Source organism: Felis catus, chromosome D1 (genome assembly GCF_018350175.1).
Source record: "Felis catus isolate Fca126 chromosome D1, F.catus_Fca126_mat1.0, whole genome shotgun sequence".
NCBI classification, from domain to species: domain Eukaryota; kingdom Metazoa; phylum Chordata; class Mammalia; order Carnivora; family Felidae; genus Felis; species Felis catus.
Window position 1 is genome coordinate 62,478,927 of NC_058377.1, and position 26,258 is coordinate 62,505,184.

Sequence of the window (26,258 nt, forward strand, 5' to 3'; positions counted from 1 at the left end):
GGCTGTCATTCAAAATAGAAAGAGAGATAAAAAGTTTCCCAGACAAACAAAAACTAAGGAGTTTGTGACTACTCAACCAGCCCTGCAAGAAATGTTAAGGGGGATTCTCTGAAGGGAGAAAAGAAGAAACAAACAAAAAAGACCAAAAGCAGCAAAGACTAGAAAGGACCAGAGAACAACACCAGAAATTCCAACTCTATAGGCAACACAATGGCATTAAATTCATATTTTTCAATACTCACTCTAAATGTCAATGGACTAAATGCTCCAATCAAAAGATACAGGGTAACAGAATGGATAAGAAAACAAGATCCATCTATATGCAGTTTACAAGAAACCCACTTTAGACCTAAAGACACCTTTGGATTGAAAGTAAGGGGATGGAAAACCATCTATCATACTAATGGTCACCAAAAGAAAGCTGTAGTAGCAATACTTATATCAGACAAGCTATATTTTAAAATTTTTTTCAACGTTTATTTATTTTTGGGACAGAGAGAGACAGAGCATGAACGGGGGAGGGGCAGAGAGAGGAAGACACAGAATCGGAAACAGGCTCCAGGCTCTGAGCCATCAGCCCAGAGCCTGACGCGGGGCTCGAACTCCCGGACTGCGAGATCGTGACCTGGCTGAAGTCGGACGCTTAACTGACTGCGCCACCCAGGCGCCCCTCAGACAAGCTATATTTTAAAACAAAGAGATGAAGAAGGGCACTGTATCATAATTAAGGGGTCTATCCACCAAGAAGATCTAACAATTGTAAACATTTATGCCCCCAACATCAGAGCACCCAAATATATAAATCAATTAATCACAAACATACAGAAACCCATTGATAATAACACCATAATAGTAGGGGACCTCAATACTCCATTACAACAATGGAGAGATCATCTAAACAGAAAATCAACAAGAAAATAATGGCTTTGAATGACACACTGGACCCGATGGACTTAACAGATATATTCAGAACAGTTCATCCTAAAACAGCAGAATACACATTCTTCTTGAGTGCACATGGAACATTCTCCAGAATACATCACATACTGGAACAAAATCAGCCTTCAACAAGTACAAAAAGATCGAGATCATGCTGTGCATATTTTCAGACCACAACACTATGAAACTTGAAATCAACCACAAGAAAAAATTTGGAAAGACAACAAATACTTGGAGATCAAAGAACATCCTACTAAATAACGAATGGGTTAACCGAGAAGTTAAAGAGGAAATTAAAAAGTGCATCGAAGCCAATGAAAATGATAACACTATGGACCAAAACCTCTAGAACACAGCAAAGGCAGTCATAAGAGTGAAGTATATAGAAATCCACGCCTTCCTAAAGAAGTCAGAAAGGTCTCAGATACACAACCTGACCTTACACCTGAAAGAGCTGGAAAAAGACCATAAAACCTAAAACGAGCAGAAGATAGGAAATAATAAAGATTAGAGTAGAATTCAATGCTATCAAAACCAAAAACAAAAACAAAAACAAAACAGTAAAACAGATCAATAAAACCAGGCTCTTGTTCTTTGAAAGAATTAACAAAATTGATAAACCACTAGCCAGTTTGATCAAAAAGAAAAAGGAAAGGACCTAAAATTGAATCACAAATGAAAAAGGAGAGATCACAACCAACACTGCAGAGATACAAAGAATAATAAGAGAATAATATGAGCAATTATATGTCCATATATTGGTCAATCTGGATGAAATGGACAAATTCCTAGAAACATATAAACTACCAAAACTGAAACAGGAAGAAGTAAAAAATTTGAACAGATCCATAACTGGTAAAGAAATCGAGCTAGTAATAAAAAACCTCCCAAAAAACAAGAGTCTAGGGCCAGATGGCTTTTCAGGGGAATTCTACCAAACATATAAAGAAGAATTAACACTTCTTTTGAAGCTGTTCCAAAAAATAGAAATGGAAGGAAAACCCCCAAACTCATTCTATGAGGCCAGCATTACCTTTATTCCAAAACCAGACAGAGACCCTACTAAAAAGGAGAACTATAGGCCAATTTCCCTGAAGAACATGGATGCAAGAATCCTCAACAAGATAATAACCAACTGGATCCAACAATACATTAAAAGAATTATTCACCTCGACCAAGTGAGATTTATACCTGGGATGCAGAGCTGGTTCAATATCTGCAAAACAATAAACGTGATTCATCACATCAATAAAAGAAAGGATGAGAAACACATGATCCTCTCAAGAGATGTAGAAAAAGTATTTGACAAAATACAGCATCCTTTCTTGATAAAAACTGTCAAGAAAGTGGGGATAGAAGGATCATACCTCAAGATTTTAAAAGCAAAGCCAGGGGCACCTGGGTGGCTCAGTTGGTTAAGTGTCTGACTTCAGCTCAGGTCGTGATCTTGCAGTTAGTGGCTTCAAGCCCCACATTGGGCTCTGAACTGACACCTCACAGCCTGGAGCCTGCTTCAGATCCTCTCTCTCTCTCTCTCTGCTCCTCCCCTACTCGCACTGTCTCTTTCTGTCTCTCAAAAATGAACCACCATTAAAAAAACTTAGAGAGAAAGATCTTAAAGCCATATATGAAAGACCTACCACTAATATCATCCTCAATGAGAAAAAAACAGAGCTTTTCCCCTAAGGTCAGTAATGTGACAGGGATGTCCACTCTCATCACTGTTATTCAACAAACTATTGGAAGTCCTGGCCTCAGCAATCAGATAACACAAAGAAATAAAAAGCATCCAAATCAGCAAGAAGGAAGTCAAGCCTTCACTCTTTGCAGATGACATGATACTCTAAATGGAAAACTCAAAATATTCCACCAAGAAACTGGTAGAACTGCTCTAGGAATTCAGCAAAATCACAGAATATAAACTCAATGCATAGAAATCGGTTTCTATACCGATTTCTATACACCAGTAATGAAGCAATAGAAAGAGAAATTAAGGAATTGATTCCATTTACAATTGCACCAAAACCCATAAAATATCTAATAAAACTAACCAAAGAGGTGAAAAATCATACACTGAAAACTATAAAAAGCTTATGAAAGAAACTGAAGAAGACACAAAAGAATGGAAAAACATTCCATGCTCAATGATTGGAAAAACAAATATTGTTAAAATGTTGATACTACCCAAAGTAATCTGCATATTCAATTCAATGCCTATCAAAATAACACCAGCATTTTCACGGAGCTAGAAAAACAATCCTAAAATTTGTATAAAACCAGAAAAGATCCCGAATAGCCAAAGCAATTCTGAACAAGAAAACCAAAGCTGGAGGCATCACAATCCTGGACTTGAAGATGTATTACAAAACTGTAATCATCAAGACAGTATGGTACTGACACAAAAACAGACAGTTGGATTAATGGAACAGAATAGAGAACTCAGCAATAAACCCACAAACATATGGCCAACTAATCTTTGACAAAGCAGGAAAGAATATCCAATGGAATAAAGACAGTCTCTTCGGCAAGTGGTGCTGGGAAAACTAGGCAGCAACATGCAGAAAAAAAATGAAATTGGACCACTTTCTTACACCATACACAAAATAAACTCAAAATGGATGAAAGACCTAAACATAACAGGAAACCATCAAAATCTGAGAGGAGAAATCAGACAAAAACCTCTTTGACCTTGGCTGCAGCAACTTCTTACTCAACATGTCTCCAGAGACAAAACCAAAAATGAACAATTGGGACCTCATCAAGATAAAAATCTTCTGCACAGCAAAGGAAACAATCAGCAAAACTAAAAAGCAATGAACAGAATGGGAGAAGATATTTGTGAATAACAACAGAGAAAGGGTTAGTATCCAAAATGTATAAAGAACTTATCACACTCAACACCCAAAAGACAATCTAGTGAGGAAATGGGCAAAAGACATGAATAGACACTTTTCCAAAAAGACATTCAGATGAAAAAGTGCTCAACATCACTCATCATCAGGGAAATACAAATTAAAACCACAATGAAATACCACCTCACACCTGTCAGAATAGCTAAAATTAACAACTCAGGTAACAACAGATATTGGCAAAGGATGTGGAGAAAGAGGATCTCTTTTGCACTGCTGGTGGGAATGCAAACTGGAAAATAGCTTGGAGGCTCTTCAAAAAATTCAAAATAGAACTACCTTATTACCCAGCAATTGCACCACTAGGTATATTATCCAAGGGATACAAGTGTTCTGTTTTGAAGGGGTACATGCACCTCAATGTCTATAGCAGCACTATCAATAATACACAAAGTATGGAAAGACCCCAAATGTCCATTGGTGGATGAATGGATAAAGAAGAGGTGGTATACATATACAATGGAGTGTTACTCGGCAATCAAAAAGAATGAAATCTTGTCATTTGCAACTATGTGGATGGAACTAGATGGTATTATGCTAAGTGAAATTAGTCAGTGAAAGACAAATATCATATGTAGAATTTATGATACAAAACAGGTGAACATAAGGGAAGAGAAGCAAAAATAATATAAAAACAAGGAGGGCAACAAAATATAAGAGACTCTTAAATGCAGAGAACAAACTGAGTGTTGCTGGAAGGGTTGTGGGTGAGGGGATGGGCTAAATGGGCAAGGGGCACTGGGATGACCACTGAATAGTATACATAGGGGTTGAATCACTGGAATCTATTCCTGACATCATTACTGCACTATATGCTAACTAACTTGGATGTAAATTTAAAAAAATAATAAATAAATAAATAAATAAATAAATAAATAAATAAATAAACAAACAAACTAATTAGTTAATTTTTTAAAAAAAGAAGGTTGAGGGATGACTGGGTGGCTCAGTCAGGTAAATGTCCGACTTTGGCTCAGGTCATGATATCACGGTTTGTGGGTTAGAGCCCACATCGGGCTCTGTGCTGACAGATTGGAGCATGGAGTCTTCTTTGGATTCTGTGTCTCCCTCTTTTTCTGTCCCTCCCCTGCTCACACTCTGTCTCTGTCTCAAAAATAAACAAACATTTAAAGAATTCAATAAAAAAAGAAAGAAGTTTGATAGAATAGAGAAAGAAGAGAATGAAAAACAAAGAAAAAAGTAAGAAAACGTTAAAAAATTAAAAAATATATATACAATAAAATAGAATAAAATGAAATGAAGAAAGTAAAATAGAATAAAAATTTTACAAAAAATAAAAAATATAGTAAAAAATAGAAAAAAATGTTTTATAATAATAGAAAATAAAAATAATTTCTTTCTCTTTCTGTAATCTAAGATTAAGAAAAGAAAAAGAAAAAAAAACCTGAATAGATGACCAGTGAACACAATGAAATCTGCATGACACCACATCCAATTTCCCCTGGAAGTCAATGTATGAAGCAGTTTATATTCTGTATTCAAAGCAGGCTGAGAGACTTGTGGTGGTCCTCTAGGGCTTGGTTGATGCAGTTGGATGAGGCTTGATGTAAAGTCTTCATTCTCCACTAGGTGTAGCTTCTTAGATTACTGTGGTGGACTGGTGTAGCACATGTGCATGGGTATGCTCATGCATAGGAGAGGTGAAAATGGTGTCACCCAACTTCCCTGTCTCTAGCACCAGAACTGTGGGCTCTCACCCACTGGCATTCAAGCACCACTCCCTTTGTCTTCAGCTTCCGTCCACTCCCTGCTTCTACACTGTCTGCATCCAAGCCATTAGCCTGCCAGGAGGCACCTCCCTCCCAAGTTTTATCCCAGATGGGGCTGTGTTTCCAAACCCCTCACTTCTGAGGGCCCTATGACTTGGACCTGCTCCGACCCTCAGGAGGAAGGTCTGACCAGGCAATGTCCAGGTATCAGCTTGCCCGCAGGAGCATTTGTGTGATTGCATTGGGGAGAGACTCAGAGATTGTGGCCAGTTGCCGGGTTGCCCCAGAAAGAGTTCATGTGATCCAGTAGTGGCAGTGGTTAAGGGATTATGGTAAATCACAACACACAGCTGGTGCCAGGTTTCACCACACCCTGGTGTCTTTGTTCCAATACCAGGAATCATCTGTTCTCAGGTCTGCTGGAGCTTTGCCTGTGGGAGGCCATAGGGCCTCTAACAAATACCCTACTAGCAGGGGAACTGCTTCTCCCCATGTGGCCCACAGACCCCTCAGACCTCACTGCCTGCTCCTGGGGATTCGCCCTTCCCACCAGAGCACCACCATGTATGGAGCTGTGGAATTTCTGACTCTGGTCTCCCCTGTTTCTAGAATCCTAATGGTATTTAAACCCTCTCTTTTCTCCTGTCTCCCTTTATTGTTCAGTCACTTGTGGGTATTTCCACCCTTTCTCTTTTTCCCAGGTACTTTTGGGGGGAGTGTTTTTCCTGTACTCTCCCCCCTTTTTCTGTCCTCTCTCCGTAAAAACAGCTCCCTGCCCTCTGCGGCTTCTCTCTCTCTCAGTTCACCTCTCTACGCCACATACCCACTGAGTTCTGTGGCACAAATCATGCAGATTGTTGTGTTAGTCCTCAGATCAATTTTCTAGGTGTGCAAAATGGTTTGGTGCTGATCTAGCTGCATTTCATGGAGGAGAGAAGCAGAGAACTTCCATGCTGCTCAGCCATCTTGGCCCCTCCCCCATATAGCATCCCTTTGTGAATGAAGAACACTTTGTTTTCCTTTTCTTGTGTGTGTGTGTGTGTGTGTGTTGTTGTTGTTGTTGTTATTGTTGTTGTTGTTGTTTTTGCATTTATTGCTTGCCTCATGGCACTAGCTACAATATGCTTCTTGTGCAATGTTTAACAGGAGGAGTGATCAGGGACATGATTAGGCATAGTGAAGTTCAGAAAAAATCTTATTTGACTAAGTGCTTATAATAACATATGTAATTTCTAATAACATCCCTGTGCTTGCTGGTTGATAAAATTCGCTTAGAATTTTATCACACACCCTGAAAAAAGTGTTTGGGATGTTTAGCAAAGTGTAATCCATTGCTGAGACAGTAACTCTGGATTAACCTCAAAGAATTCACCATTGTGTATGATATTTGCTATAGATTTTTATAGGTACCTTTCTTCAGCTCTACTGAGATATAACTGATATAAAATATTACGTAATTTTAAGGTATACAACGCGATGATTTGATACAGGTATGTATTGCAAAATGTTAACCTCAGCACTGTTACTTAACATTCTTCACCTCACACAGTTACCACTTTATTATTGTTATTATGTTGAGAATATCAGAACTCTACTCTCATAGCACCTTTCAAGAATACAACACAATATTGTTAACTATAGTCATCATTCTGCACACTGGAGTCTGTAGAACCTATTATTTTTATAACAACAATTTTGTAACCTTTGATCAACATCTCCTAATTTTCCCAACCCTTCTCTCTCTGGCATCCACCATTTTATGGTTTATATGAGTTTGATGTTTTTAGATTCCAAATATAAGATCATACTGTTTTTCTCTGCTTGACTTACTTCACTCAGCATAATCCCTCAAGGCCCATCCTGTTGTCACAAATGGCAAGATTTCCCTCTTTTATATGGGTGAATAATATTCCATCAAATATATATATATATTTTCTTTATCCATTCATCCATCTATAGATACCTTAGTTGTTTCCTTGTCCTGCCCTGTTGTGATAATACTACAATGAACATAGGAGTGCAGATATTTCTATGAGATAATGATTCAATCTCTTTCAGAGATTTTATCTCATGAAAAGTGAGATTGCTGGATCATATAGTATTTCTATTTTCAATTTTTTGAGGGCACGCCATACTGTTTTCCACAATGGCTGCACCAGTTTATATTCCCACCAACAGTACACAAGTGCTCCTTTTTCTCCACATCCTCACCAGCATTTGTTATATATTGTTTGTTTGGTTTTAATAGTAGCCAATGTAACAGATTTAAGGTGATCTCCATGTGGTTTTGATTTACATTTCCTTGATGATTAGGGATGTTAAGCACCTTTCTGTGTACTAATTGGCCATTTGTATGTCTTTTTTTGAAAAATATCTATTTAAGTCCTCTGTACATTTTTAATATAATCATTAGGGGTGTTTTTGCTAATAAATTATATAAATTGCTTACATATTTTGGATATTAACCCCTTACCAGATGTATGGTTTGCAAATATATTTTTCCCATCTGCAGGATGCCTTTTCATTTCATTGTTGCTTTGCTGTGTAGATTTTTTTTCTTGTAATTTGTTTCCTTAAATTCAAGTTAGTTAACATACAGTGTTGTATTGGTTTCAGAAGTAGATTCCAGTGATTGGTCACTTACATATAATACCCAGTGCTCATCCCAAGAAGTGCCCTTCTTAATGTTCATAACCCGTTTTGCTGCACAAAAGTTTTTAGTGTGATGAAGTCCCAGTTGATTTTTTTAAATTATTTTTAAATATTTATTTATTTTTGAGGCAGAGAGAGACAGAGCATGAATGGGGGAGGAAGACACAGAATCAGAAACAGGCTCCAGACTCCAAGCTGTCAGCACAGAGCCCGATGCAGGGCTTGAACTCACGACCCACGAGATCATGACCTGAGCCAAAGTCAGACACTTAACCGACCGAGCCACCCAGGCACCCCGGTCCCAGTTGATTTTTGCTTTTTTGTTCCAATGTCTTTGGTGTCATACCCAAAAATTCATTGCCAAGACTGAAGTCAAGAATTCCCCCTATGTTTTCTTCTAGAAGTTTTAAAGTTTCACATCTTCCATTTAAGTTTTTAATCCATTTTGAGTTAACTTTTGTGAGTGACATAAGATAGGGGTCTAGGGCTTTTGATTCTGTTCCATTGGTCTATTCTGCTTGTATGCCAGTACCATACGGTTTGATTACTATGATCTGTGATATAATTTGAAATCAGGGAGCATGATGCTTCCAGCTTGGTGAGTATTGGTGGCATATTCTCTTTAATTTACTTCTTGTATATCTATGTATAGATTTACTAAAATTCCTTTATTCACTTACTTGCATTATTAGATATTCATATATTTCCTGATTGGGGCTATTATGAATAAATCTGCTCCAGACATTCATGAGCAAGTCTTTGTATAGACATATATTTTCAGGTTTCTTATGTATATAGAGCAGGTGCACGATTCAGTTTTGAGGCTACAGTTGAGAAACACTGGGAAGACAGTTATAGTTCGACGTTTATATTGCAATGGATACCAGACAGTTCACATGTTCCATTAGAGAAAAGTTGATAAAATTTAAGGCTAACTGTTGAGACTTTTCCTCCTGGCTCAAATATATTCTAAATACAGGTATTCCCCACTTTTTGAAAGTTTGTGTTATGCCACCTCACTTTTACAAAAGACTCACATTGGTACTCTTTTTGATAAACAAAAGAAATCAAAGATTTTCACTTGTATAAAAAAAGGCTCAAAGCAATACTAGCAGTCAGTGTTTCTTTTTACAGTGACCTGTTGCAGAGGCAATGAACACCTGAGCAGACAGAGTGGCCCTGCCAAGCTCCTTCCCTGGGAACCACACTCAGCATGTCAGCATCAAGCTCTCACAGCTTTGAAGTGTGTCTGTGAGCATCTGTGCTTTATCTCCACTTATTTTGTGCATCCATTAACAAGATGTGCCCTAACATATCAGAAAAGCCCAAGACAGGTCCAGAAATGCTCACAAAATTTTCCACTTAAATACATCGTAATTGCTTCTTTGCTTCATACCATTTCATAGGAACACTCCATATTCAGATAACAGGAGATGTCTGTGTAGATCTAGTTTCAACAAAGTTAAATTTATCTTCTCCCCCATCAGAGATGACCTATGGGACATCTATCTGTATAGCATCAGAAACATTTTCCCCCTTTTCTTGGAAAAGCCCCCAGAGAAACCACTAAGAGTTGTTATATAGTGTTCCTAACCAATGCTGTACAATTTCCTGAGCAATACCAGTTACAAATGGAGATTTCAAAACATCAGGGTGGGTGTGGGTGATCCAGGGGGGAAAAATATATATAAAGATGCACAGAAAATCTGCAACTAGATAGCAGGGATTGGATATAGAGGGTGGCTGAATGTGGAGGACTAGTTACCTCATTCTTTAAACTTCTGAAACCAAAGGGATTCACAAACTGCCTTTATGAGGGAGGAGACGTGGGGGAAAAATTAAGTGTGGTTTAGGCACAGTAGTGCTCATGTGATAAGGACCAAAGAGATAATATTATAGGCAAGCAAATGTCTGCACAATAATAGAAAAGCAATCAAAATCAGAACTTTGGAAAAGACTGCATAATAATGTCTTCTCCCTGTGGATGGAACAGTCTTCCTTGGGAAGTGGTAAAATCTCTAGCAGTGAAAATGAATTAGTGCAAGAGTTGGAAGGAATTCCAGTGATAGTGGACCCCAACTTCCCCATGACAACATTCGTGACATATGTCATTCTCCCTTTGCTTTAATACATCTGATGACAGGAATCTTTTTGTCTTACTAGGGATTTCTATCTGCATGATTGAATAACAATCCGACAACCCTAATCTACTTTCCTATAACTTTTCTTGTTCATCATATGTATGACCTTCAAGTGTGCAAAATAATACAAAAGGCAATTACTTGCCTTTACTGAAAGTACTCAAACCAGTTTTAATTTTCTCCAATTTCACAACAAAAAGAAAGAAAAAAAGAAACAAAAGAAACAAACAAACAAAATCTTTAGGATTCCAAGCATCTTGCAACCATATTTCCCATACTCCAGATACTCTGATATTTCCATACACACACTAATTTGTTAAGGTATTTATATACAAGCAAGAGGATCAACCAAAAAGGACATTTTGAAATCCATCCATCCATCCATTCATTCTACAACTCTTTTCTTGTGCCAGTTACTATGTTAAGTGCAAGAGGCACAGCAGTGAACAAAATAGACAGCAATTCCTGTGCATATAGATTTTTAAAATTCTGGTGAGCGACCAAGGAACATGGTAATTGCTGTGGAGTACATAAAATGTGGCGAGGAAGAGATTATGCCAAGTTTGGCAGAGGTCTAGGGTTTGCGGTTTTGGATTAGGGTAAGGAAAAGCCTTACCTTGGGTCTGACACTGAGATCAGACCTGGAACTGGTGAAGGTATTTAGCATGGTATTTTCTGGCAAATAACAAAGCAGGCAGTGAAAGTGGCAAGTGGAAATGCCATGGATTGTACACATGCTTGCTGAATTTGAGAAGAATCCAGTAGGCACGGAGAGGCTGAGGGGATCAGGGTTAGAGCAGTGGGAGGCAATCCTAGAGATGCCAAAGAGTTCTAATTGTACAGGATGTTGTAAATAAATACAGGGATGTCACTTTTGCTCTGAGTGAGATGTAAGGAGCCTAAAGGTTTATGGAATGCCTAGATTTGTCTCAATTATTTTGTAAAGCAAAATAATGTAATAATACTAAAAATAATTATGAATGCACTATATATTTTGCTTATTATCCTCCAAGTTGTGGTGAAAATTTCCATGGTATACTTAATGTTTCCATGGTTTGCTCATTTTACAGTTGGGCAATTTGCTTTAAGAAGCCATCAATTCTAATCTTTTCATGCTTTCTAGAAAGAAAATTGCTTTCCTCATTTTTATGTATTGATATACTGTTTCTATGGCATCATTTCAAAAGGTTTCCACTTGTTCATGTAATGGGTGAGGACAGAATTTTGGGAAGATGTTGGCATAGGAGAACACTGGGCTCACCTCGTCCAGCTGATCGCTTAGATTACACCCACATTTGTGTAAATAACCCAGAAAACTGCCAGAAGACTAGTAAAACGGACTCTCCAGAGCCAAGCATAGACAAGAGGCTCACAGAAGAGGGTAGGAAGGGCAGAGAGGCCGTGCATGCTACATGGACAGGTGAGAGGGAGCCAGGGCAGTGGAGGGTCAGCCCGCTGGGCAAGGCAGAGCCCCCAAGTCTGACTTGCAAAAGCGGAGGGGCCGGACTTCGTGAGTTCTGATAGCCAGTGGGACTTAACATCTAGAATGTTAAATGTCAACAGCTCTGCTCTCGGAGAGCAGGGAGGGTGAAAGGATGATGGGAGGGAGAGTTGTTGAGTCCCAGAAGGACAGAGCTTAGTGGGGGAACAAAGGCGATGGCAAGCGCCATTTCCCTCTCCCATCTCCCAGTCAAAATTCCAAAGGGAACGACTTCCCATCACCAAAATTGTTGGCATCACGCAAACGCCCAACACTGTACTTCTGTGGATCCATCCCTCCAACCAGCTGGCCTTCTTCCTAGTGCTGCAGGGCCCCTCCTGCAGGAGACCACCCATGGCAAAGCAAGATAAGCCTGCCCCTACCACCCCTGTGCACCCAGTGGATCCACCTTGGCTAATATGCCCTTGGCCAGATCCCATCAAAGCAGCACCACAAGCCTGGCAGTGTGCAAGCAGCCCAGACAGGGTCCACACCACTCCACATACAGGGAAAGTGTCCTGTAGTTTGGAGCTACCACAGGGATTACCCAAAATGATGAGACAGGAAAATTCTCCTCAAAAGAAACTCCAGGAAGTAGCAACAGCTAATGAATTGATCAAAACCAATTAAGCAATATAATGGAAGAAGAAATTAGAATAATTGTCATACAAATAATCGCTGGGCTTGAAAAAAGCATAGAGGATAGCAGAGAATCTATTGCTACAGAGATCAAGGAACTAAAAAATAGTCATGATGAAATTAAAAATGCTATAAATGATGTGCAAAATAAAATGGATGTGGCCATAGCACAGATTGAAGAGGCAGAGGAGAGAATAGGTGAATTAGAAGATAAAGTTATGGAAAAACAGGAAATGAGAAAAAGAGAGATGAAAAAAAATAAGAGTATGAGGGGAGAATTAGAGAACTAAGTGATGCAACAAAACAGAACAATATCAGTATCATAGCAATTCCAGAAGAAGAGAGAGAGAAAGGGGCTGAAGGTATACTTGAACAAATCATAGCTGAGAACTTCCCTGATCTGGAGGGGAAAAAGCCACTTAAATCCAAGAGGCACAGATAACTCCCTTCAGACATAACTTGAATTGATCTTCTAAACTAAATATCATAGTGAAACTGGCAAAATACAAGGATAAAGGGAAAATTCTGAAAGCAGCTAGGGATAAATAGGCCCTAAAATACAAAGGTAAACACATAAGAGTAATAGCAGACCTATCTACTGAAACTTGGCAGGCCAGAAATGAATGGCAAGAAATCTTCAATGTGATAGACAGAAAAAAATGCAGCTGAGAATCCTTTATTCAGCAAGTCTGTCATTTAAAATAGAAGGAGAGATTAAAGTTTTCCCAAACAAACAAAAACTGAAGGAATTCATTGCCACTAAATCAGCCCTACAAGAGATACTAAGGGGGATTCTGTGAGTGAATTGTTGCAAGGACCAGAAAGTACCAGAGACATCACTTACAAGCATGACACCTACAGACATCATAATGACTCTACACCCATATCTTTCAATAACAACACTGAATGTAAATGGACTAAATGCACCAACCAAAAGACATAGCGTATCAGAATGGATAAAAAAAACAAGACCCATCCATTTGCTATCTACAAGAGACCCATTTTAGACCTGAGGACACCTTCAGATTGAAAGTGAGGGGATGGAGAACTATCTATCATGTTATGGAAGTCAAAAGAAAGTGGGAGTAGCCATACTTAGATCTGACAAACTAGACTTTAAATTAAAGGCTGTAACAAGAGATGAAGAAGGACATTACATAATAATTACAGGGTCTATCCATCAGGAAGAGCTAACAATTATACATGTCTATGCACCAAATATGGGAGCCCCCAAATATATAAAACAATTAATCACAAACATAAGGACCTTATTGATAAGAATGTGGTCATTGCAGGGGACTTTAATACACCACTTACAACAATGGATAGATCATCCAGACACAGGATCAATAAAGAAACAAGGGCCCTGAATGATACATTGGATCAGATGGACTTGATATATATAGAATATATAAATTTAGAATTATCTATATATAGAATTCTGCATCCCAAAGCAACAGAATATACTTTCTTCTGAGTGCACGTGGAACATTCTCCAGCATAGATCACATACTGGGTCACAAAACAGCCCTTCATAAGTATACAAGAATTGAGATCATACCATGCACACTTTCAGACCACAATGCTATGAAATTTGAAATCAACCACAGGAAAGATTCTGGAAAACCTACAAAAGCATGGAGGTTAAAGAACACCCTACTAAAGAATGAATGGGTCAACGGGGCAATTAGAGAAGAAATTAAAAAATATATGGAAACAAATGAAAATGAAAATACAACCCAAACGCTTTGGGATGCAGCAAAGACAGTCCTGAGAGGAAAATACATTGCAATCCAGGCCTATCTCAAGAAACAAGAAAAATCCCAAATACAAAATCTAACAGCACACCTAAAGGAAATAGAAGCAGAACAGCAAAGACACCCCAAACCCAGCAGAAGAAGAGAAATAATAAAGATTCAAGCAAAAATAAACAGTAGAGAATCTAAAAAAAAAAACCTGTAGAGCAGATCAATGAAACCAGAGTTGGTTTTTTGAAAAACATAAATAAATTGATAAACCTCTAGCCAGGCTTCTCACAAAGACAGGGAGATGACCCAAATAGATAAAATCATGAATGAAAATGGAATGATTACAACCAATCCCTCAGAAATACAAGCAATTATCAGGGAATACTATGAAAAATTATATGCCAACAAACTGGACAACCTGGAAGAAATGGAAAAATTCCTAAGCACCCACACACTTCCAAAACTCGAACAGGAAGAAATAGAAAATTTGAACAGACCTATAACCAGTGAAGAAATTGAATCAGTTATCAAAAATCTCCCAACAAATAAGAGTCCAGGACCAGATGGCTTCTCAGGGGAATTCTACAAGACATGTAAAGCCTATCCTTGTCAAGCTATCCTTGAGATAATGCCTATCCTTCTCAAGCTGTTCCAAAAACTAGAAAGGGAAGGAGAACTTTCAGACTCATTCTATGAAGCCAGCATTACTTAGATTCCTAAACCAGACAGAGACCCAGCAAAAAAAGAGAACCACAGGCCAATATTCCTGATGAACATGGATGCAAAAATTCTCAACAAGATACTAGCAAATCAAAATCAATAGCATATAAAAAGAATTATTCACCATGATCAAGTGGGATTCATTCCTGAGCTGCAGGGCTGGTTCAACATTTGCAAATCAATCAATGTGATACATCACATTAATAACAGAAAAGAAAAGAACCATATGATCCTGTCAATCGCTGCAGAAAAAGCATTTGACAAAACTCAGCATCCTTTCTTAATAAAAACCCTCAAGAAAGTCTGGATAGAAGGAACATACTTAAACATCATAAAAGCCATTTATGAAAAGCCGACAGCTAATATCATCCTCAATGGGGAAAAACTGAGAGCTTTCCCCGTGAGATCACAAACACGACAGGGATGTCTACTCTCACCGCTGTTGTTTAACATAGTGTTGGAAGTGCTAGCATCAGGAGACAACAAAAGGAAGTCAAGGGCATCAAAATTACCAAAGATGAAGTCAAGCTTTCACTTTTTGCAGATGACGTGATATTATACATGGAAAACCAGAAAAGTCTGCTAGAACTGATACATGAATTCAGCAAAGTCGCAGGATACAGAATTAATGTACAGAAATCAGTTGCGTTAGTGTATTCTTATACACTAATAATGAAGCAACAGAAAGACAAATAAAGAAACTGATCCCATTCACAATTGCACCAAGAAGCATAAAATACCTAGGAATAAACGTAACCAAAGATGTACAAGATCAGTATGCTGAAAACTATAGAAAGCTTATGAAGGAAATTGAAGAAGATACAAAGAAATGGAAAAGCATTCCATGCTCATGGGTTGGAAGAATAAATATTGTTAAAATGTCAATACTACCCAAAGCTATCTACACATTCAATGCAATCCCAATCAAAATTGCACCAGCATTATTCTCGAAGCTAGAACAAGCAATCCTAAAATTTGTATGGAACCACAAAAGACCCCTAATAGCCAAAGTAATATTGAAGAAGAAGACTAAAGCGAGAGGCACCACAATCCCAGACTTTTGTCTCTACTACAGATCTGTATTCTTCAGGACATTATGGTATTGGCACAAAACCAGACACCTAGACCAATGGAATAGAATAGAGACTCCAGAATTGGACCCATAAATGTATGGCCAACTAATCTTGACAAAGCAGGAAAGAATATCCAATGGAAAAAAGACAGTCTCTTTAACAAATGGTGCTGGGAGAACTGGACAGCAACATGCACAAGGATGAAACTAGACCACTTTCTTACACCATTCACAAAAACAAACTCAAAATGGATGAAGGACCTGAATGTGAGACAGGAAACCATAAAAATCCTAGAGGGGAAAACATGAAAAAGCCTCTCTGACCTCAGCAACGGCAATTCCTTACTTAACACATCCCTAAAGGCAAGGGAATTAAAAGCAAAAATGAACTACTGGGACCTCATCAAGATAAAAACTTCTGCATTGCAAAGGAAACAATCAACAAAATTAAAAGGCAACTGACAGAATGGGAAAAGATATTTGCAAATGACATATCAGACAAAGGGCTAGTATCCAAAATCTATAGAGAACTCACCAAACTCCACACCCGAAAAACAAATAATCTAGTGAAGTAATGAGCAGAAGACATGAATAGACACTTCTCTGAAGAAGACATCTGGATGGCCAATAGGCACATGAAAAGATGCTCAACATCACTCCTCATCAGGGAAATAGAAATCAAAATCACACTGAGATGTTACCTCATGCTGGTCAGAGTGGCTAAATGAACAAATCAGAAGACTATAGATGCTGGCGAGGATGTGGAGAAACAGGAACCCTCTTGCACTGTTGGTGGGAATGCACACTGATGCAGCCACTCTGTAAAGCAGTGTGGAGGTTCCTCAAAAAATTAAAAATAGATCTACCCTATGACCTAGCAATAGCACTGCTAGGAATTTACCCAAGGGACACAGGAGTGCTGATGCAGAGGGGCACTTGAACCCCAGTGTTTATAGCAGCACTTTAAACAATAACCAAATTATGGAAAGAGCCTAAATGTCCATCAACTGATGAATGCATGAAGAAATTGTGGTTTATATACACAATGGAATAGTATGTGGCAATGAGAATGAAATATGGCCTTTTGTAGCAATGTGGATGGAACTGGAGAGTGTTATGCTAAGTGAAATAAGTCATACAGAGAAAGACAGATACCATATGTTTTCACTCTTATGTGGATCCTGAGAAACTTAACAGAAGACCACGGGGGAGGGGAAAGGGAAAAAAAAGTTACAGAGAGGGAAGGAGGCAAACCATAAGGGACTCTTAAAAACTGGGAATAAACTGAGTGTTGATGGGGAGTGGGAGGGAGGAGAGGGTGGGTGATGGGTATTGAGGAGGGCACCTGTTGGGATGAGCGCTGGGTGTTGTATGGAAACCCATTTGACAATAAATTTCATATTTTAAAAAAGACATACCCAGGGATACAGGTTTTGGTAAAATTAAAAAAAAAAAAAGGTAATGGGTGAAAACACACAAACCAGCCACTTATATAGAAACAACCTTAGGGTAAATTTCTCTCTTTTCTACCCCCTCCCCCACCACACACAATGGAGAGAGAGAAATATGGACAATGAATGTTAGAACTTTGGAAAGACTGTTTAGGGGGTAAACTGAAATATAACAAAGGAATATATAAATTAGTTTTTGTAAATGCAATGAAATATACAATATACTGCTGCAGGAAAAATGAATAAATCAAGTTGCAAACAAAAACTCATGAAAAACTTTTAAAAATATAAGATAAAGAGGAGTTTTCTCAAAAACAAAACAGAAAGAAAGAGACCCAAAGTTATAATTTCAATCAAAAAACTTTCAGGTTAGGGGCGCCTGGGTGGCGCAGTCGGTTAAGCGTCCGACTTCAGCCAGGTCATGATCTCGCGGTTCGTGAGTTCTAGCCCCGCGTTGGGCTCTGGGCTGATGGCTCAGAGCCTGGAGCCTATTTCCGATTCTGTGTCTCCCTCTCCCTGCCCCTCCCCCGTTCATGCTCTGTCTCTCTCTGTCCCAAAAATAAATAAACGCTGAAAAAAAAAATAAAAAAAAAAAACTTTCAGGTTAAAACAACTTCCCAGACATAAAAGAAAGGTAGAAAGCTAATTGTTTTCAAAAACAAATTATTTAGAAAACCTTTCACCCTATCCAGTATAATCTTCAGAGTTATTTGAGGCTAAACATAATATACTAAAGGGAACTAAAATAATTATGAATATTTATATAGCATGGTTATCTACATGGAAATTTGGGAGAAGCAAGAGAAATTGTGAGGATTACACAGAACTTAACAATGTCATTGGTTAAATGCAAGTAGTTAAATCGTTCACATTTACCAGCAAGAAACAGCCAGATATATAGTGCAAAATGACTGTGGCCATCATTTGTAAGTCATAACCTATTATGTAATTTTTGACCCATGAAATCATGTCTTTGATTATTTTGACTTGGAAAATCCAAACTTGAAAGGTGTAGACTTGCAAAGTCTAGATCATGCTTAGCCCTATCATACCTGTGTGTAATAAGTAGACACATTTTATCTGTATGTAATAAGGGCTCATATGATTTAATTGATTATAATGCAGTAAACACATCTTCAAGGTCTTCTTGGAAGAAGGAGATTATGTGAGAAGTCAAGAGAACGAGTGTTGTTTAAACCAGAACGATAAATTGGAAATTGGTCAAGGGAGCAGAAACAAGCACTAGTGAGCAGCTTAGAATATGAGCATGTGCACAAAGACAGCCTTTACAGAATAAAATCAAAGGAGATCGGGTCTCTGCTATAACGTATGCACTATGTTAGTGTCCTTTTGATTCATTAAGAGGCCCAGGAGTACCTCAGTAGTATCAAATAACAGTGTACAAAAAGATTATTTTTCTCCTAAATTTTATTTATATTGTGCAAAATGCTTGTTCTTCTTTTGTCTCAGAATGAAATTAATGTCACTACCATCTTCTTGTATAGGACATTTTTATTGGTATAGAAAGTAACATGCTTTGCAATTGACTATCATGTATGGAGTCAACAGCTTCAGGCTGACACCAAGATACTTCATTCTCAATGGGATTCCTAAACTGGAAGCTGCACACACCTGGATCTCCCTGACATTCTGCATCATGTACATCATTGCTGTCCTTGGGAACTGTGGGCTCATCCACCTCATTAGCCACAAGGAGGTCCTGCACCGGCCCATGTACTACTTCCTGTCCTTGCTGTCCCTTACAGATGCTAATGCATGTACTTTGCATGTCCCTAGTGTTATGTATCTTTTGGTTCAATCTCAAAGGGATCGACTTTAATGCCTGCCTTGTGCACGTGTTTTTCATCCACATGCTGACAAGTATGGAGTGTGGTGTGCTCATGCTTATGGCCTTGGATTGCTATGTGGCTATTTGCTATCCTCTGCACTATTCTACCATCCTCACCAACACTGCGATTACCAAGGTTGGGTTTGCCACCTGCAGTAGAAGTGTGTTGCTCACAATCCCATTTACTTTCCTGATCACACATTTCCCCTTCTGCAGGGGAAACCTCATCCACCACACCTACTGTGACCACATGTCATTGGCTAAATTATCCTGTGGCAACCTCAAGATTGATGCTATCTATGGTCTAGTAGCTGTCATACTGATTGCAGGATTTGATATTTTCTGTACCTGCATGTCTTACACTCTGATTATCTGTGCTGTAGTAAATCTGTCATCTGCAGATGCTTGCCACAAAGCCTTTAGCACCTGCACATCACACATAGGTGCTATTGTTATCACCTATGTCCCAGCCTTCTTTAACTTCTTCACTCACCGCTTTGGGGGATGCTCCATACCTCACCATGTTCATATTTTCATAGCCAACCTCCACATGTTGCTGCCTCCCAGTTTGAATCCAATTGTCCCTGAATGAAGACCAAGCAGATTCGTGAAGGAGCGATCAAATTATTTTTTACAGAGAAAGATATTTTGAGTATGAGCTAAGTCTATGTTATAAAATTCTGCATTTAGTATTAGGGTAAAGAAAAACATTCTGGAGGAAATGAATAGATGCAGAATTCACAACCATGATGTCAGGAGAAACTACCTGTCAATATTCTGCTATAATATTTATGAAATAATCACAAAACTTTTAATCTGAGACTTTTAATTTGAAAGAAAAATAAAATCGATAGGAAAAAATATTATTTTCCACACAGGTAAACTTTAGTTAGTCCTGGTGAATGAATTCAGAGAATGAAAAATCTAGAATTTGAAGTAAACTTTTGATGATTAATGTTTTTCATCTAAGGCACTCTGTGGGAGTGTATAGAAAAGAACAAAGACGGTCAGATAGCTGAGAGACTCCAGAAGAATGGACAGTTTACATAGGTGCAGGGAAGCCAGAAACACTCGCCCACAATGTTTGTGCTGAATTCCAAGGGTACTGCCATCCCTTTTAAGCCATATTTATGTGAAACTTGTATAGCTTAGAGAACAAATTCCTCCTTGTCTGCTCATTTATTACTGATGTTCTGCTGCTTGGGTAATTATTTGGATTTCTATTTATGTATTCATGTACATACAAATGAAGCTGGAGTAAATATGATTATTGGAATTCATTGTAATCTGGGAAGTACCCTTTGGAGTTGATATCAAGTAGAATTTTGAGAAACACAATGGACATATGTGGCAGGTATTGAGTAAAGTCTTCATGAGTAGAAGAAAGGAGACTTAAAGAAAATCTATATAATTTTCCAGTCAAGGGTGTCTGGGCTTGACTGCTTTATTTGACTTTAATACTGGGGGAGAAACAGTGATCAGGGACATTGAAGAAAGGAGTATTTTATTTAGATTTCTGGAAATACCAGAGAAAAAAGTAACAGAAGTGAATGATAAATGTAGTATTCAGAAAGAGTGAGACTGAGTGAAAAGTGAAAAAGAATGAGAGAATAACCCAAGAAGTAATTGGAGTAATAGAATGTGATCAGGGAATGGACACAAATAGATAATTAGGTGGAAATATTAATTATATTGATAAATATTATATTCATATTACCTGCAAATATGTTGAATATATTTTATTACATTATATATAGTGAAATGATTGTAAAATGTATTATTCACATCATGTATTTTGCAATGTGATTTCACATTTGTAAGAAAAACCCATTTTGTTTTGTTTTGTTTTATTTAATACTAACATAACAGTGCCTCTATGTAATGTAACTTGTGGACTTAAAAGCAGTAAAGTTGCTGTATCTTGGAATTATGTTTTTGGATTTTGTAAATTTTACTCATTGGGGAATTTTATTTAAGCAACTAAAATAAAACACTTTTCCTAAACTGCTATTTAAAAAATTATATATTGGGGTCGCCTGGGTGGCTCAGTCAGTTAAGCATCTGACTTTGGCTCAGGTCATGATCTCGCGGTTTGCGAGTTCGAGCCCCGGGCTTGGTGCTGACCGCTTGGAGTCTGCTTCGGATTCTGTGTCTCCCTCTCTCTCTGCCCCTCCCCTGCTCACACTCTGTCTCTCTTTCTCAAAAAATAAATAAACATTAATTTTTTTTTAATTATATATTGGGTCAGGTACTATAATAATGCTTCATGTATAGTATTTCATTGAACTTTAAGTCAAAATCATGGGATAGCTATAATTGTCCTCATATAGAAGAGGAATATGAGCCACACAACAGCAGGACTGGATGAATCTCATAAGATTAAGACTAAAATTTAAATGCAATCATGTTACTAGGCCTATGTTTTGGGGTGAGAGTGTGGGGGTGCTATTTGTTGCAATAGCAGCAAAGCAAAACTTGAACACAAAGTTACAAATGTGGAGAAATAAAATGTAAAAAATAACATTTATCTGAGGCACCTGAGTAACAATCCCCAATTAATTTTATGCCATTAAATTAATGGAAATTAAGGGTTAAGGAAGGGTTAAAGAAAGGGTTAAGGGAAACAACAACAGCAGTATAACTCTGAAAACAAAGAATCACAACTGAACTAGAACCAGCAGTCCAGAATAGTTGAGATTTTTAAATTATAAGGTAGATCATGATGGAAGGAAGTTCTATACAGTATTCATGGGAGGGAGGGAGGGAGGCAAGGAGGGAGGGAGAGAGAGAGAGAGAGAAAGAGAGAGAGGATTAAAGTACAGGAGAGGAAAAGACAGCAAAAAATTGTGGAAGACACTTCATTTCAAATTCCATCTCCTGCCCAAGGTCCTGCCCAGGTCCAAGTTGTGAGCACAGCTCAATGTGCCTGGAGAGGCCCCACACCCCCACATCAACCTCACATAGTTTGATTAGCTCCAGAAACAAGGTATCAGGTATAGAGTACTCACACTTAGACTTCAATTTAATTCAATCAAAATTCTTTTCAAACTAAGAGATAGTAATATTCCCAAAAGGAAGGAAATGGAAAGAAATGACAAGGTGATATGTCACCTTGCATAGTGAAATTATCCTGTTCCTGAAGCATCTCCAGAACCATTTGGCCCACCATTCAGACTGCTCATATATGCAGACGTACAGAGATTGAGACAATGGAACAACAAAACAAACCTTAAAGATGGAGGGACCCAAACAGCGAGCATTCCACATGACCCCTCCACAAGTGTCTACTAAGCACAAGTTGTGTTTCTCTTTTATTGAACTGGCAAAATTAAGCCAAAATATGCTTGGAATCTTATCTCACCCTTTCCCTGAGTTCTGTCTCTTAGTATCAATGAATAACAAATTTGCTTTTCCTTGAAAAGAAAAATATCAAAGACACTGCTTGTATTTTCAAATAACTTAAACTGTTTTCAGGGCACCTAATGGCTCAGTCAATTAAGCATCTGACTTTGGCTCAGGTCATGATCTCATGGTTTGTGAATTCGAGCCCCTATCAGGCTCTGGGCTGACAGCTCAGAGCCTGGAGCCCACTTCAGATTCTGTGTCTCCCTCTGTCTGTCCCTCCACTGCTTGCACTCTGTCTCTCACATTCTCTCAAAAATAAATAAATAAATATTTTTAAAAAACCCTTTTTTTAAAGAAGTTTTACAGAAAATCTGAAAAATGAACAAGACTGCACAAGATTGACTCAATTATTTTGTGAGATGATTATATGTGAGAATTTTGAATTCAACATTCTACATTTTAGATAAGGAGTCAGAGGCATTCCAGTCAACAGGAAAGAGGTTTGATATTGGCCTGGGGTTTCCCCCTGGTTCCTGTGAAGCAATAAATATGTGTAGAAACTAGATAATTATTCACATCTATCTACCAGTTGGGTACCTTTATGTTAAATTATCAATGCAAAGATATTTTTATCCAGCCCAATGCCATCTTCACGTACTGCAACACACCATAAACTTCTAAATCGCAAGAGGGCAGTAGGCTAATGTGCACTAAGTGGTGCTGATTGTGCAGGGAAGAAAAATTGTAGATGTGGAGGGGGGCATTTGCCTAAGTATAGTTTTCAAAAGTGAAGTACTGCAACCTGCTGTAGTGATAAGAACTCTGGTTGCAGTTAAAGCCAGGAGTTTGGGGGTCATAAAAGAGGACAGTCCAGAGGGACAAAGGAGAGAGAGAGAAGGGGCGGAATAGAAGGGAAAGGAGGAGAGCTGATCACACTCTGAATATTGTACAGGAAGACATGGTACAATGCAAAAGAACAAGCAGCGATGGTTTTAAGGAAAGGAAAAGGACAGATTTGGAGGAGGGGTGCAATATTCTCCACGTCTTATTACTACAAGTATAGGCACTTCATTTAGACTAACATCTATATTAATTGTTATATTACAAGTATATAGTTATTGAATATTACACACAATAACTATAAAATGAGTAAATGAAGTACACAAAACTTTTTTTTAAGATTTTATTTTTGAGTAATCTCTATACCCAAGGTGGGGTTCAAACTCACAACCCCGAGATCCAGAGTAGCATGATCTACCAATCGAGCCAGCCAGGCACTCCTGAGGTATAGAAAACTTTTTAGGGTGGTTATTCCTCTGCATTTGGATTTACAAGTGATTTTCTAACTTTTTAATACTTTTCTGTGTTTTCCAGAGTTTCTACATAAAGGACGTATTTCTTTAGTAATAAGAGAAAAACAGGTTTTAAGTTTATTTATGTCTTTTGAGAGAGAGAGAGAGAGAGAGAGAGAGAGAGAGAGAGCAAGCAAACTTGAGCAGGGGAGGGGTAGAAAGAGAGGGGGAGAATCCCAAGCAGGCTCCACTTTGTCAGCGTGGCCCGATGTGGGGCTCCAACTCATGAACCGGGAGATCATGACCTCAGCAGAAATCAAGAGGCTGACATTTAACCCACTGCACCACACAAGTGCCCTGAGGGGGGGGGGGGGGGGAAGTTATTGATGTTCATCACCACATTTGGTGGTCACATTTCTCACGTGGGAAAAGGCATTAACTTTAATGCGTTTTGTTTTCTCTTTCAATGAGAATCCCTCTGAGACATCTAATTCTGGAGCCTCAGTCTACCTGGGACATCTCACTGGAGATTCTCCAGGGAAACAAAAATCCTATGTAAGAAGATGTCATCCCAGATTTTGAAGAACTCCTAAGTATTCTCAGCCATGAATAGAATGGTGCCTAACACCGAGGTGAGTTTGGGAAATTTTCACAAATGGTTATTTTAGGAAAGGTAACAACATTGATGGCTAAGAACACAATGGCCTAGAATATGCAGACAGTTTTAAAAATAGACATTAGCAAGGGGCAGTGAATTCCTCTTTCCCTTTCACTTCTGCAGGGGTAATGAGTCTCTTTCTTCCTGTGTGGCTTCTGCTGGACTCTTACTTTCCAGTCACCCACTCATTTTATTGTGTGGTGTTCACATAAAAGACAGCGGACACGGGAGATTGTAATCTTTACATTTCTCTGGTCTAGGGCAATGAAATGTTGGTTCCTCCATGGGGGGACATTTCTGGAGAGGTCTGGGAGAACGCTCTCACGAGAAGAGTTTATTTACATGAGAGGCAATCACCTTAGGAGCCAAAGACCATGAGCCAGTGAACCTTGTATTCTTTTGTATACTCTTTCCGTGGTGACTTCTATGTACCCTGGCCAATAGGAGTGGACACAAGAGTGATTTCCAGATGATTTAGGTAACAGGAATCTGTGTCTTGTGTCTTTAGAGCCATGTGCTACATGTCATCGTATTGCAAGTTTCTACACAGTCCTGCTGGATGGGGGATTGTTCGGCATTGATTTGCTGCATGGAAAGGTGCCCACCCAGAGCTTAAGGACCATTTTATTTTTTTCAATGGAGAGAAATAGTTGACCATTTGGTAACTACAACTTTCCTCAAACATCCCTGAATCTGTAAATTCCTTGAACCATCCCTCAGTTCTATTTTCTTTACCAGTATTAGCAATCCAAAAATATGGTATTATCTTTTTTACTGATAAACTGTCCAGTTATAATAAAAGAAATATTATTTACATTAAGCATTATAGACAATTAGTAATCCTTAGAACTTCAAGGGCTTCCTAAATATAAAGCTTGCATTAAAAATGGCTTGGAAACTAATTTAAGAAAATGTGGAAAAGCAGAGAAGCCATTTTAGAAGTTGGGGGTATCTGATTGAATTCATCTCTTCAGTAAAATTTTTACAAAAATTCCATAAAACTTGCTAATGATTTAGAAGCAGAAGAACTTTGTTTCTTCTCAAGAACTTCCTTTGAAATTTCATTGTGTAAAAAAAGCATGATATTGATATCAGATACTAAGTTCTTACTAATTCAAACAATTATTTGTTCATATATATTTTTATTGAGTATCTAAAATGTGTTCCCTTAAGCACGTTATAGGGAACATTATGGGAAGACTTTACCTGGATTATTAGCTCTCTTCATAATCTTCAAGGCAGGACAAAAGTCCTGTTGATAAGAACTAGTCAGATTAGGGTCATCCTCGAAACATACTCACATGATCATAGTGACAAGACTCAGAAAGAATCTGAGAGGAGAGAATAAAAGTGGCATATTGGAAGACAATTATGGCCCAGTTCACAGAATGTGGAGGAATATAAGAGGTGTGCTGGAACTTTAGAAAGTGAGGGTAGATACTTAGACAAAATATTCAATGAGACTCCAAGTAGTACTGTTTAGTTATTTTTAGACACCACAGTTCAAAGACTGTCTTGCTAGAGTAGAGGAAAAAAATAACAAGCTGCTACCATGACAAGGTTCATGGCATTTGTGAGTATTATTACCTGAACTACTCCCTCTTATGTGGTTTCTAAGCCCACCTCTCTCTCT

At 38.3% G+C, this 26,258-nt stretch overlaps 1 pseudogene; it reads left to right on the plus strand.

The window, feature by feature from the left end:
• The first annotated feature begins 19,033 nt into the window (after window positions 1-19,033).
• LOC101085068 lies at window positions 19,034-19,993 on the plus strand (annotated as a pseudogene).
• Window positions 19,994-26,258: the final 6,265 nt, after the last annotated feature.